This window comes from Podarcis erhardii (assembly GCF_964252035.2).
Source record: "Podarcis erhardii genome assembly, chromosome: 2".
NCBI classification, from domain to species: domain Eukaryota; kingdom Metazoa; phylum Chordata; class Lepidosauria; order Squamata; family Lacertidae; genus Podarcis; species Podarcis erhardii.
The window spans coordinates 37,808,319-37,822,127 of record NC_138498.1 but is presented as its reverse complement, the minus strand read 5'-3'; the positions used below and the strand labels follow the sequence as shown (position 1 = coordinate 37,822,127).

The 13,809-nt window shown below is 44.7% G+C and overlaps 1 pseudogene across 2 annotated transcripts; it reads right to left on the bottom strand.

The window, feature by feature from the left end:
* Positions 1-266: 266 nt before the first annotated feature.
* Positions 267-13,079, bottom strand: LOC309335672 (ras-related protein Rap-1b pseudogene; annotated as a pseudogene). Of its 2 annotated transcripts, none has more exons than XR_014161646.1 (2): positions 12,991-13,023; positions 267-1,484 (listed from the first exon to the last, which is right to left on the bottom strand). The product of XR_014161646.1 is annotated as a ras-related protein Rap-1b pseudogene (transcript). The 2 variants fall into 2 exon arrangements; XR_014161645.1 differs by lacking the exon at positions 267-1,484 and adding an exon at positions 8,735-10,598 and having other exon boundaries at positions 12,991-13,079.
* Between the last annotated feature and the right edge of the window lie 730 nt (positions 13,080-13,809).

The following is a 13,809-nucleotide window of genomic DNA, read 5'->3' as shown; positions in this document are numbered from 1 at the left end:
CTTTCTGACATAATATAGGAATGCATTTTATATGAAACAGTTATTGTATTTTTGTTAAAATGCTACATGCCTGTTTTTGTCTTTTACAATACCGTGGAACAAATTCTAGAACTTTGCTGCAGTTGTGATGAAATAAGAGGCAGAATTCAGAGTACAGTGATACCTCGGTTTAAGAACAGTCCTGTTTACGAACGATTCAGTTTACGAACTCTGCAAAACCAGTAGTAGTGTCCCAGTTTGCAAACTTTACCTCAGTTTACGACTTCTGGAATGGATTAAGTTCGTAAACCAAGGTACCACTGTATACCCTCTGCAAACAAACCCAATTTTGTCGTGCTTCTGAGCCACCCTTCCGTTTGCCTCAGCATTATTGGACCTCTTGAGAACAAAGACATCCACATGTAGAATTGAAAAGTAGTGAGCAGAGAGACTATAATCACAGTCACAAGACAGCGTTTATGAGCATTCATTTATGGTAAACTAATACCACCTTTATTTTTCTTCTCTTAATATTACAATTCTTTTAAGAGCCTTATTCCCCTAATCCCTATTTTAATCATAATCAAATTTGCCTGCCTCTAATGGTTTCAAATAGTAACTTTCTGAAAGAGGGAATAGCCTTGATTGTGATGCACTGAGACCACAATCCTTTACATAGTTAAGTTCCACTGAATTTAGTGGGGATTACTTTTGAGTAGAAGGGATGCGGGTGGTGCTGTGGGTTAAACCACAGAGCCTAGGACTTGCCGATCAGAAGGACAGCGGTTCAAATCCCTGCGACGGAGTGAGCTCCTGTTGCTTGGTCCCTGCTCCTGCCAACCTAGCAGTTCGAAAGCACGTCAAAGTGCAAGTAGATAAATAGGCACCGCTCCGGCGGGAAGGTAAACGGCGTTTCCGTGCACTGCTCTGGTTCGCCAGAAGCGGCTTAGTCATGCTGGCCACATGACCCGAAAGTGGTACACCGGCTCCCTCGGCCAATAAAGCAAGATGAGCACCGCAACCCCAGAGTCAGTCACGACTGGACCTAATAATCAGGGGTCCCTTTACCTTTACCTTACTTTTGAGTAGACATGTACAAGATTGCATTTTAAGGCAGTTTACACTTTGAGAGGCATAGATCTATTTGGACAAGAGTGGGCTTTCTAATTACTGGGGGGGCAAATAATTATTAAGCAAGACTTTTCTTACAGCCTCTGCAAGTCAGCGAACAATGCATCACAGAGCAAGTAAGCGATAGCGTTTTGCACAAATGAATCTTCTATTGCAGCCACCCTTTAGTTCCTTGAAGGAAAGGTAGGATATAAGTGAATCAATAAATGTAGATAATATCTGACAATGGAAGAAAAAATGCATTGTTTTCAGAAAATCAGTACATTTATAGGCAGATGTTCCCACTCACCCTCATAGACCAGAGAAAAATGCAGATCTCCAGTGTTTCAAATGGAGTTTCAGGGCTTCTGCTGATGGGGTTTGTTAGGTGAATCCTGCCAAAAGTATATAAAGTATATGCATATTTAAATAAGTATATGTAATTTATGGGAATCTGTGTTTGCATGTAAATGCTGCTAAGATCGGAGCTTCAGAACCCTTTAAATGTGACTGATCTGCACAGAATCCTGTACAGGTATTTCACACATTCTGAACATCTCATTTAAGTGGGATCTGAAGGTGCTTTCCAGTGACTGCTAAAGGGCTAGAGTTTGGTGAGCTTTCCCCCCCAACATGCAGAAGTGGTCTGTGGTCTCTGATTATCTGTGGAGTCTAGTGCAGCAAGGAGAAACAGGAAGCAGTGCAGTCTTAGGTTTCACCACATGAGTGGAAGCTACAGAGCACTAAAGTATTTTTTTAAGTAGCTAATGTGTGGTTACTAGGTTTTATGAAGTGGGCTAATAGTAAGAGAAGTTGTTTACTGAAAAGAAAAACAACATGCCCCTTCAGAATTTCAACATCCATTAAATTAATGGTGAAAAAAATAAAAGAAAACTAAGGTAGAATGCTTATTGCAACACATAGTGGCCAATTCACCGCCACAGGATGGTGTGAATCGCTAGCATAAATTGGTGTCTAATGTATTTGAGAAGTATATGATGGTGCCTATTGCCTGACAGTCTAAAAGTGCCAGCAGTTAGAAATGGGCTTTTTCTTAGCTGGTGATAGATACTGCTTGCTATCAAACCCCACTTGTGAACTTCCCTCTATACTATTAAGGCAGTATTTGTCTCAAATAGGAATGATGAGCTGTGTTAGCATCATCCAGGATGGCTTCTAGTGTTCCTATGAAAAGTTGTCAACTTTAGGGGCAGTTTGGAAGTGTTTAATGTATCTGGAGTACACTTCCTGTCCCCCTCTGAAGGAGAGGTGTGCAAAAGCGCCCCCTTTTGGATCAGAGTGCCAGTAGGGTTTAACAAATTATGGCATCTAAGGTTTAACAAATTATCAAGGCATAAGGGCTTGTGGACTACAGTCAACCTTGGATGAATGAAGTGTTATCCTGAGTTGCAGGTATGTATATACATATGTTTGGGTGGAGGATTGTAAAAAGTGTGGTCAAGGGGAAATGAACTGAGGAAAAGTATAGACAGTGGTAATTAGGGATTTGTGAATTACCACTGTTAACTACACTAGTCCATGAAAGCTTGTTCCATAATAAATTGGTTAGTTTTTAAGGCACCACAAGTCTCTTTGTTGGTTTTTTTCTGCTAAAGGATAACACATCTAAATCTCTGGAAATCTTGAACTACTTGGGTACCAAGCCACCTGTAGAAGCAGGTCCACTTGCAGCCTTCTGGGGGCGGAGGGAAAGAGATGCGTCCCATATTCAGTGTTCCTTGGACTAGCCATCAAACAAGTTTCATAATGCTAATTCACTGCTAATTCACAGTGGGGTCCAAATGCCTTTTATATTAGAATCATAACAGTAAATTGGCCTCTTCCCACCACCCGAGCAAAGCCTGAAGAGGCAACAGAGTGTCCACACTATATAGCAGCTTGTCCCACATGTGGCTCAGCATAATCTTTTAGCTAAACTAGCTTCATGTTCCAGGTTTTGACTGTTAGGTGCAAAAACTTCCCATTGTCAGGCTTTCTAGCTCTGACTCTGTCTTTAGCTATGTGTGCAGCAAATTTCAACGTTCTGGGTGATCTGAAAAGACATTGCACTTCATATCCCATTTTTTGAAATCTGTTTTTAACAGATCCATTTTTTAAAAAATGTATTTTTGGTAGGAAAAAATATGTAAAACATTTCAGCCTGCAACATCATGATATACCCTAAGTAATCCCATAAATGAGGCCTGAATGTCTGTATTATTCTCACCCACATTTCACCATAAGGTCTTAGTACGGGTTGCAGCAATTTAAAAATACAGTACAATATTAAAAACATAACAAGCACGCACCGAAAATAACCTGGCTGCTTAGTTCACATTAATAAAGAATATGGTTCTTTTCCACAAACTTCCTAAACCTACACTTCCCCCAGCTTCCTTTTTCTCTGTCCATAGCCTTTTCTGCTACATACCCCTTAGCATCTCTACGACTTGTACCTATTTCCCATTTTTCAAACTTCTTCCAAAAGCTAGGTCCCATGCAAAGTTTTAATTCCAGCCAAAACCATCTTTCTTTCAGAGGGGGGGAGTCATCTAATGAGTCTCATCAGCAGAAGCCCTGAACAAAATTAGGGTTTTTTGGCGGGGGGGGGGGTCCTTGGGACAGTGTGAGAGGGGAGGGGGGATTGTTCCTTTTGAACAAGCTGAAACATGCTGATGAAATGGTTGCTGGTTGCCTTAGCACAGCACTTTAATTCCTTCCAGATAATCTACATTCAAACAGTCTAACAGCTAAGTTTACTGATGAATTAGAACACCCTTGAACATTCTGTATCATCACACCAGTTCAGCCAATCAGTGCCATAGGCTTCACTACTACAGACAGAGTGTAATGTTCTCAGATCGTGTTGTTTTTGTGTTTTATTAGCAGACTGAATGCTACAAGCAATTTCTTTCCAATCTCAAGATTATATACTACAATATATAAAATTTGGATATATAAAAGTGCTCAGAATGAGAACTGGGTAGGAAGAGACAAGCCACATTAATTCTGCCTTAGTTCCCCTCTTGTAAAAAGAAAAATATTAAAGACTATCTCAGAGACGGTGGAACAAACAAATGAGCTGAAGTTGCAAAGCACTCCGCATACTTAAAGAGATTGCAGGTATAAAAGTAATCATATCTGTACACCGTGGCTGAAGACTTAATCATGTTTTTTTAGCTAATTCTGTCCTTTAATTTACACATTTTTGTGGTCTTTTAACTGATTTATTATGTAAATGTACATCCATATAGATATGCTCGGTGCTATTTTTTTAGAAAAAGAAGTGCCAAACTCGCCACGAACACCTCCCTTGTTCTCTTATAATGGCAATGGTGCCTGCCTGAGAGCTGCTGGAACTGAGTTCTGGTGAGTTCCGGTTGAAAAAAGCCCTGCATGTGCTTACTGAAGCATGGCAGGGTTTGCCATGGTTGGGGACCTGCCAAAGCCTACTCCACAGAGGGTCCCCTACTGAGCACCAGAGCTGCCTGTCTCTGCTGCTGCTCCTCTTGTCATTCCCACCAGCTCAATCCCTCCAGCCCAGAGCAGGCCAAGTGAGCAGAAGGCCTGTTCGCACGAATGGCCTTTCTCTCTGGACCCAGAGGCAGAGAAAGTAGCTGGCTGCAGGAAGGAGGGGAACCTCTGATGCATCAAAGCCTACTGATTAAAGCAGGGGTGAGAAAATGCAAGTCTGGAAGTGAGTGCCTGTTTCCAGCTATGGCTGGTTCAATAGCTTTGGCTCCTTTTGGACAGAGATGACTTGGCTATGGTATTCCATGCTTAGGCAACTTCCAAAGTGAACTATTGCATTGTGCTTTATGGTGACTAGCAAACTTCAGCTGGTTCAAAACTGACCCCTGATGATGACTAGGAACTGGTCCAAAACACAGTGGCCAAATTACAGGGGGGGGGGTTCCTTTTATAATTCATATAACAGCTGCATTTGCTATCAGTTCATTTCTGGGCTCAGTTGAAAGAGTTCATGGTAGTGTTTAAAGCCATAAATGGCTTGCGCCCCAAATATCCAAAAGACCACCTCCTTCCCTACAGATGCATCCAGGTGTTGGGGGTGATGGTGGTCCAAGAGAGGGCATTCTTTGCAGCAGCTCCTATGTTCTGCAATTCCCTCCCCACAGAGGTGCGGCTGGCTTCTTCACTACACAGCTTGGTCTTTGGCATCCGAGATGTTTGTTTCCAGGATCCATCCTATTCTTGTGACGGTGATGCTGCACCTGACATGCAGCTAAACCAGGTGAGGGTAGCCATGGGTCCCAAACCCTCGTTGTTAGGGACTTCCCCTGCATGCAGAGACGGGCTCTGGCAGATTGAGTGGGCAAGATCAGTAGTGGGTCCAGTGTCAAGAAGGTGGTTTCTACACATGCTATAGAGGGAAATGAGGGGCAGATGCAGCTTGACAACATGGGAAAGTAGCCCATGCTATCTAGAAGAAGGAAAACTGATCCTAAACCTCTGCTCCCTTGCAAGATATCTTCGAGCAAACCCTTCACAAATCTGGGTGGAGTCCCTAAGATGGTTGGCTGGCACCTTATATGCCTCCTTCAAGCAACTCCTGCAGCCAAGCTGGTGCTAAACATACTGCTCTGCTTTCCTATGGACCACATAAACGAGGCTAAGAGGAGGGTTGTCATCTGGGCAACCCATATACACTGCCCAGGCTTGCACTGTGGGGAAGTCACTTTGGTGCTGCTTATGCAGTGGTTTGTGTTCACCCTCTGAGGCACACTCCATTATCTCTCGAGGCAGATGGTCATCAACAACTGTCAGAGATTTGCGCTAGCACAAGAGATGCTACTATCTATTATAAAACGATCACAAAAATCTGAATTGGTCTTCTAATGATATTGGGGAAACTAACAATTTCAGATAAAGCCAGCAGAGGGTGTAGTTGACTTGAGTTTTATGTCGTCTCCACTTTCTGACCTAATAAAGCATGTTTGTGTGTATGAGAGAGAGACTGACACGCCTTTTCTCTTGTTAATTTAGGAAGGAGAGGCAACCAAGGATCGCTCACAGTCATGGCTGAAATCAGTACTCAATATATTAAAAGAGGGAAATCAGGTTGTTTGTTTAATTGGTGTATTTCTACATTTCTCAGGCACTCTAGGGCAGTGTTTCCCAACCTTTGGTCTCTAGCTGTTTTTGGACTACATTTCCCACCATCCCTGACCACTGGTACTGCTAGCTAGGGATGATGGGAGTTGTAGTCCAAAAGCAGCTGGAGACCCAAGGTTGGGAAACACTGCTCTAGGGAGTAAAATCCTGAAGAAAATGGATTTAATTCACCACTGACATAAAGCTGCAGTTGTGGGAAGCAGGTGTTATGTGCCTTCTTCCTCTATAGTTAGGAGCCACACCAAACACCCTTCAGCATGGGTTGCGGAAAACAAAGCAAAACCATCCTCAAACCTGGGAGATTTTCCTCTCACCTGTCACTGTGTTGGGTTCAGACAAATCTCCTCACTGTCACATGTGGTAGAATATGGACACATTTGACTATGCTGCAGAATGCATTCCAGACGGATCAGACAGCACCCCCCCCCCCCATGTTGAATGTCAGGTGCTTGACGAATACCTTTCTATTTCAGCAGGAATTTTAAGTAAGTTGTACTATGCCTATTTGTTGAATGTGCATTTTCATTTGACCTTTTCTATTTAAACATTGTAGTATGGATCACTTTGTTGATGGTTGTGTAAACCACTTTGTGACCATCTATGGTGAAAAACAGTCTGTAAATATGGAAAGTAAATAAATGTGTTTGGGGATTACCAAAATACATAGATACTCAAGAACCTTGGGGTTTGTTTTTTAATAAAAAAATACCATTTACCTAGAGCTATTTAGATGGAGGGTAGGCAGGCAGTTTTTTGAAAACAGCAGCAGCAGCAGCTGCTAGAATGTTTGGCTAATAAAGTTTCAGGAAATTGTGTTGATAGAACTGTCTAGGTCACATTTATGCAGATTCAAATGCTCACCAACAGCACAGAAAATGCAAGGGAAGCGGTGTTACCGGATCAGACCAAGAGTCTTCCTTCCACCAGGATCCTTTGATTGTGGTTACTCTCAGATGCCTTCAAGAAATAATGATAGCACAGAGCTCTAACACAGGGATGGGAAACCAGTGGCCCTCCAGATGGACCACAACCCCCTTCGTCGCAGAACACTGACTTTGCTCTCTGGGGTTGAGGAGAGTTGGCATCCAACAATGTCTAGAGGGCCACAGTTTCCTCACTGCAGCTCAAAAAGAATAACCCCACCCTTGCCATTGCCTGCCTTGCACCTGAATGCTCAAGGGGAAACTTTAAATGAGGAAGAGCATTGTATTTCAGAGTTCCTGATATCCTTATTACTCCTAAGCTCAGTGTCTGTTTTTAGCCAGCTACAGAAAAGTTTGGCTTCAAAACATTATCAGATGCCAACAGATAGCCCCATATTGCATCTTAACTTAGGAGAGCTACATGTGTAGCGTTGCAGTCGGGCAAATTAGTGGCAGCTTCTTCTCAACCTTTGGGCTAAATTGCATGTAGTATATGACATAATCCCCAGCCGTCTCCTTCCCTCCACCTTTAAAGGTAAAGGTAAAGGTACCCCTGCCCTTACGGGCCAGTCTTGCCAGACTCTGGGGTTGTGCGCCCATCTCACTTAAGAGGCCAGGGGCCAGCGCTGTCCAGAGACACTTCCGGGTCACGTGGCCAGCGTGACAAAGCTGCATCTGGCGAACCAGAGCCGCACACGGAAACGCCGTTTACCTTCCCGCTGGTAAGCGGTCCCTATTTATCTACTTGCACCCAGAGGTGCTTTCGAACTGCTAGGTTGGCAGGCGCTGGGACCGAGCAGCGGGAGCGCACCCCGCCGCAGGGATTCGAACCGCCGACCTTTCGATCGGCAAGTCCTAGGTGCTGAGGCTTTAACCCACAGCGCCACCTGCGTCCCCTTCCCTCCACCTTTACTTGCATTAATTTTCAACATATCTGTAGTTTTATTTCACTACATGAACTGTCATTCCGCAGCGCATCATCCCTTTCTGCTGTAACACAACAAATGACATTTATTTGCTTCCCACCTTGGAAGCACTTGAGTGGCTGGGTGGATGCTATTAATTTATGCACCACCTTCAAGTTGCAGCCCTATGCACATCAGTCACAAGTACAGTCCACTGAAATCAATGGTACAATGTTCCCAGTAAATGAATCTAGGACTGGAGCAATAAGGATACCAGGAACTCTGAAATACACTCCAGTGACTGGAGTGCAATGTTTCTCTCAAAGCAGCTCTGTAAGAGAGATCATGAATATTCCCATTTTGTGAAAGCCCAGCTGAGAGGGACTGACCTGGCTAAGCTTATGAGTTTATGCCTCAGGAGGTGTTTGAGCCATGGTCTCCTAGGAACAAATCTGACAATATTGCCCCCAGACTACAGTGTCTGTCATAAAAACCACGAGAGCATAAAAATCTACAGAAACTCAGCAGGGTGGCTGTCCTACAAAGATATGAAGGCAAAGGCATAAAGCAGAACATTGGAGCAAGAGAGGCTATGTAATGACCGGGTGACAAGAACTTGAAGTGTGGCTTGTTTTCCAATCACAAGCCTCGCAGCAAAATAAAATAAACATCAACACTCTTGGGTGGTGTTTGAGTTTTCTTTTATTAGTTACAACCCTTGAAAAGTTGGAAATTAAAATCATACCTACTCAGGCACAGACTGACCCACTGGGTGACATGTACTTCTTTCCACAATGCAGAGGTGCTTCAGACAATGGTGAGCTCAGTTTAAACAAAGTCTGCACAAAAGCACATGCATGCAAATGGTCAATGCACACATTTGAAGCAAAACAAAAAACAAAACCCACTGTTTTGCGGGGAGGCAACACACACACTGGATGTTCAATAGGCACCAAAAATGTCTTTTCTTTCCCATCTTCAAGCATACCGTGTCTGTTCAGTCACTCAAAACACAAAGAAATCAATGCAAAAGGGAAAGATAAGTAGGTGTCCCAGGAATTAAATGTTTCCTAAGTTCTTGCCTTCTAAGTTCATGCTATGGACCTTGTCAACATCAGCCATGTTGCCTCAAAAACTGGTCTGTTCAGCCATTCATCTTTCACTCCTGGGGTATCCAGTTCCATGACTTAAGGGACATATCTTCCAATTTATACAATAACAGCTTGGATCCGCAGAACAGGCCAGAATTAGAGACATTACACTGTGCACAGCATCACGGGCTTCCCAATTCTTGGGTTGCAACTCAAAATCAAATGCACGAAATGGGCACAAACATTGGTGACTCTGGGGCACTAAAGCTGAAATTACTATGTCACGACGACAAGCCATCAAGGTTCACAAACAGCTCCTGAGCCCCAAAATGACAGAGTGCCACAGTGCTGTTGTGGCAGGTGCAACCTGATCTCTAAACTCAGGTCACCAAAGTTCTCAAAAACCCATGCAGCTATCATTCTCACATAGTTCAACAGACAGTACAACTATTGGCTTTGTTCATGGGGGGCCGCAGTGGAGGCTCCTTAGGGAAGGTCTCACGTCTCCTGCGGAGGGCAGGGCTCAGCCGGCTGGGCAGGTTGGCTTGATGAAGCAGCTCCCGGAAGACCTCCACCACGTTCTCGTTCTCCTTAGCAGATGCCTCCAGGAAACGGCTGTTCCAGTCAAGCTCCACCAAGGAGAGGGCATCCTCGGGCAATACCTGTCTAAGCCCACCGGCTTCTGCCTTATTGCCCACCACTACGATGGGAGGGAACTTGTCCTCTTTCAGCTCAAGGATCTCCTCATGCAAAGTCTTCACACACTCAAAGGACTCTGCATCATCCACAGCATAGATCAAAGCGAAGGCATCACTGTTCTGGATGGAGAGTTTGCGCATTGCTGGGAAGGAGTAGCTACCACTGGTGTCCAGAATCTCAACCTTGATGGTGGCTCCACTCACCTCAAACTCCTTGGTGTGCATCTCCTCTACTGTTCGCCGGTGCTTTGGCTCAAAAGTGTCCTGCAAGAAGCGCCGGATCAGGGCCGTCTTGCCGACCCCGGCTGCACCCAGAAACACTAGGCGCACTTGGCTCTTCTCCTTCACTGCCAAAGACATGGTTCTGTGCCTGTCTGTGTGGATGTGTTGGCTTGGGTGGAGGGGGAGACAAGTTGCTTTTAAGTCCTCAATGTGTGATGAAGCAATGTGTGCCTGGTCTTTATGTGACCCGGCTTCAGAGAGCAGCGTCTCCTTCCCCAGTAGCTCTGCAAGTTCGCCTCCACACTCTTTGCTCATCAACTTCTCCTGGCTGAATTGCTGCTGTGTGCACAGCATCCCAGCTCATCTTTCCATTTATTTACACTCCCTCCTGCCACACTGCACACACACACACACACAGTCTCGACTGTCTCCTCCAATCTCTGCTGTGGGGAATATGTGTGGAGGGAGGAGTGCAGGAAATGAAGGATGCTCTGGGCCAATCAGCTGAGCGCTGTCCTTGAAATCCATCCCCAGCACCTGGAGAGAGAGAAACTGCACTAGCACACATCGAACACAGCTCACTCCGCGGTTGGTTACTAGAGAGAGCTTGGCTGCCTCTCAGCTGCTTTGCATAATGCAAAGCATAACCACCTGCCCTTCTTGAAGACTGGCTCACATTAGAAGGCAAAACCGTCTTGCTCTCTGTAACTCCCAGAAGGTCCCCGGCTCTTTTTACTTCCCTCCGTTGGCAGATTGTACTGTAAGGCAGGGAGGGGGAGTTTAAATTAACAAACAAAATGTATTGGTTTTTCAAACCAAGCCACCAGAGTTATTTGGGCACCCAAGACTTACAATGAGGTGGGAAGAACTAAGGTAAGAATCAAATCTGCAGAGAGGGGGTGTTGATAAAGGTAAACTTTCATTTCAAAGTACAGACTTTTACGTTTTTTAAAAAACCAAACCAAATCCTGTCTAATATTTGTAACAAATTCATAGCTCGAATGTTACAGCAGGCTCTGTTTTTTGTATGCAAGATGCGCTTAATTTGTCGCCAGAATCACGTAATTGTATAGTATAACCATGAGGTATTTGGAGGTCTTCTGTCCTATCTTCCTAAATTATGGTGAGCAACCTGACTGCCCCCTCCCAGCCTTCCCACATCTGACCCCATAGAATTATTTCATGTTCCTCATTAATTTAGCATCACACACATCTCAAAACGGCACCACTACAGGCCAACAACAGTGAAGGGCTCTGGTTTTCAGGGGGTAGACAGGCCCTGACCCAAACAAATTTCCTGGAGTCAGTAAATGCACCATGAATAACCAAAAGCACCCTTCATTTTCATTGACTGTCCTTCCTGCAGGGACTCTAGGAAGCTGAATAAGGGATCCAAAGGCAGCCACTGTTAAACCAGTAAATTTCCACTCCAGCTTGCTGCCTTGCACCGTCAAAAATTTGGTCCATCTAGTTTGGTCTGGCAGGGGCTCTCCAGGGTTTTAGTGTGCTGCCAGGCAGCTGTTTATTGTGAGATCGGTGCTGCTCATGTACGCAATCCACATGATGTGATCAGCATCAAAATGTCACCTCTTATTCCACCCCCCCCAAATTTATTTCGGATTTACCCTTTCTGTATAAAACCCATTTAAAAAAAAAAAAAAAGCTGCTGCCAACAATTTATTAGTGATGTCCAAATATCCAATGTGTAGTATTAATCCCTTATGTGGAACTGGAAGCATGCTCAGACAGGGGTCTTTCCAGTCCTATCTGGAGATACCAGGGACTGTCTGTGTTGCAGCACCCTCCAAGCTTTCAGTGCATATGTCCTGCTTTTCAGTTCCATTTCCACCACTACCTGAGGGCTGCTTTAATCTTTCCCCTACAAATATGTACAATGATATAAAGAGTGGAGGATCCACATGTACCAGTACATGTGATGATCACACAAGTGTTTGTTTTGCCAGGGGTATACATGTGGTTACTAGTGGTAGCACTTTTCCAACAAATAACTTGCATTACCTTCCCACATCAGTGTATTACACACATGCCACACTCTTGTAGATAATATGTCATGTGTGGACTGGCACCAAGTGGGTGGAGAGAGAGAGGAAAAGTCATATATTTAGCATATCTCGACTCTCATTACTGGAAGTGATAACCATTTCAAACAAAGCATGAAAAGGTGCTGTCAGAATTATAATTCACACAGTCACTGTGCAAAAAATGTCCACGGGCTAAGCCTAAAGAAACCAACCCAGGAAGTCATCAAATTGTCTTGGTGGGAGAGCTGCCCAGATCTCACATTGTGTTTATGATGCTTCCAACATTCCTGCTTCTTTGGGAAAGAACATAAGAAGTCCCTCTTAGACCTCTGGCTGTGTACATACAAGCAAGAAGTTCCACAGCTGGAGACAGTGCTGCCAAATCCCACTTGTTCTGAAGATCTGTTCCACATTCCAGAACAATCAACTCTCTTAAAAACAGATGGGCAACCACATCATCACACATACACATTGGTCTTCTCCACCTGCTGTCTATTAAATTACCCTTTAAAAATTATATCAACTATCTTCAACATGTGGATGGACCTGAGTGCATTTTATTTTTTTAAATAGAACAGCTGCAATGCAAAAGCGCAGGTGCTCTTAAGAAGCAACAGAGAGCTGGGCCTGAAATTTCAACACGGGTGCCTACAATAACAACATTTAGAAAACATATCCCCGACATCTCCCTCCCGAAAGCAAAAACGGGGAGCACCGTTTTACCAGGGCAAGTACTGAAAAGTTGGGGTTCTTCCATGATAAACAGGGGAAGCAGGAGTGCCCACAGCTCCAAAACAAAACAACAACCATATAAGGCTTAAATCTGGGGACTCTACTGTATATAGTGTATGCTGTGTATCTTTAGAGGTCGTGTTTGCTTCTCTCACCTTCTCTGGTAGCTGTTTATACAACTCGGGTTTGTACAACTTGGGTCCGCAGCTCCTGAAACGCTCTTTCTCATAAGGAGAACCAGCAGCCGGCCCAGCCTCGGCAAGCAGGCAGAGTAAGGCGGGGAGGACGGAGCAGTTTCAAAGGGACACCGGGCAGACAGGAAGCGGCCATGTTTGCTGTGGGCCAGAAGGGAACTCACTTCCTGCCTCCTACTTGGAGGCTTCTTGGAGAAGGCTGCTTCCTTCCCCGCTGGCTCTGCCTGGCTTGGCCAAGTCCCTTAGCGGAGGGAGCTCCCTCCTTGGAGGAGCTCGTTGCACCTCGACAGATGAAGAGTGGTAAGAGAAGAGGGGAAGAAGAAGGGGGCCATTTTGTTTTCAGTTGGATTTGTGTCGCTTGGCTGTTGCGCATGGGGTGCCTATGAAATTGCGTGCACGGTAGTGGTTGAGGTAGAAGCAGAGCAGCTCACAGCTCATGCTGATGCCTGAAGAACCCTAATAGTAGAAACACTCTCCTGAGTTAAAAACATAGTTAGAAAGTGAGAGTGGTGGGGAGAGATTGAATACAACACACACACACTGCAGTTTTCTCCCACTCCTGGTCATTTCAAAATGGCGCAGGACCCCTAAATAGTTGTCACGTCGTGATACCAGTCATTCAGCTGCCAGTGGTTTCTATGCAATCCCCAAACGAACAAGGAGTCATTCAAACTTCTTTGAGAATCAGAAGTTTAAGGAGACGCAGAGATGGAGGCAGCGTAAGAGGCACAGAGAAGCAGCAAACAACAGATTTTGAAAAACGGGGAGCTTCAGGTGAGC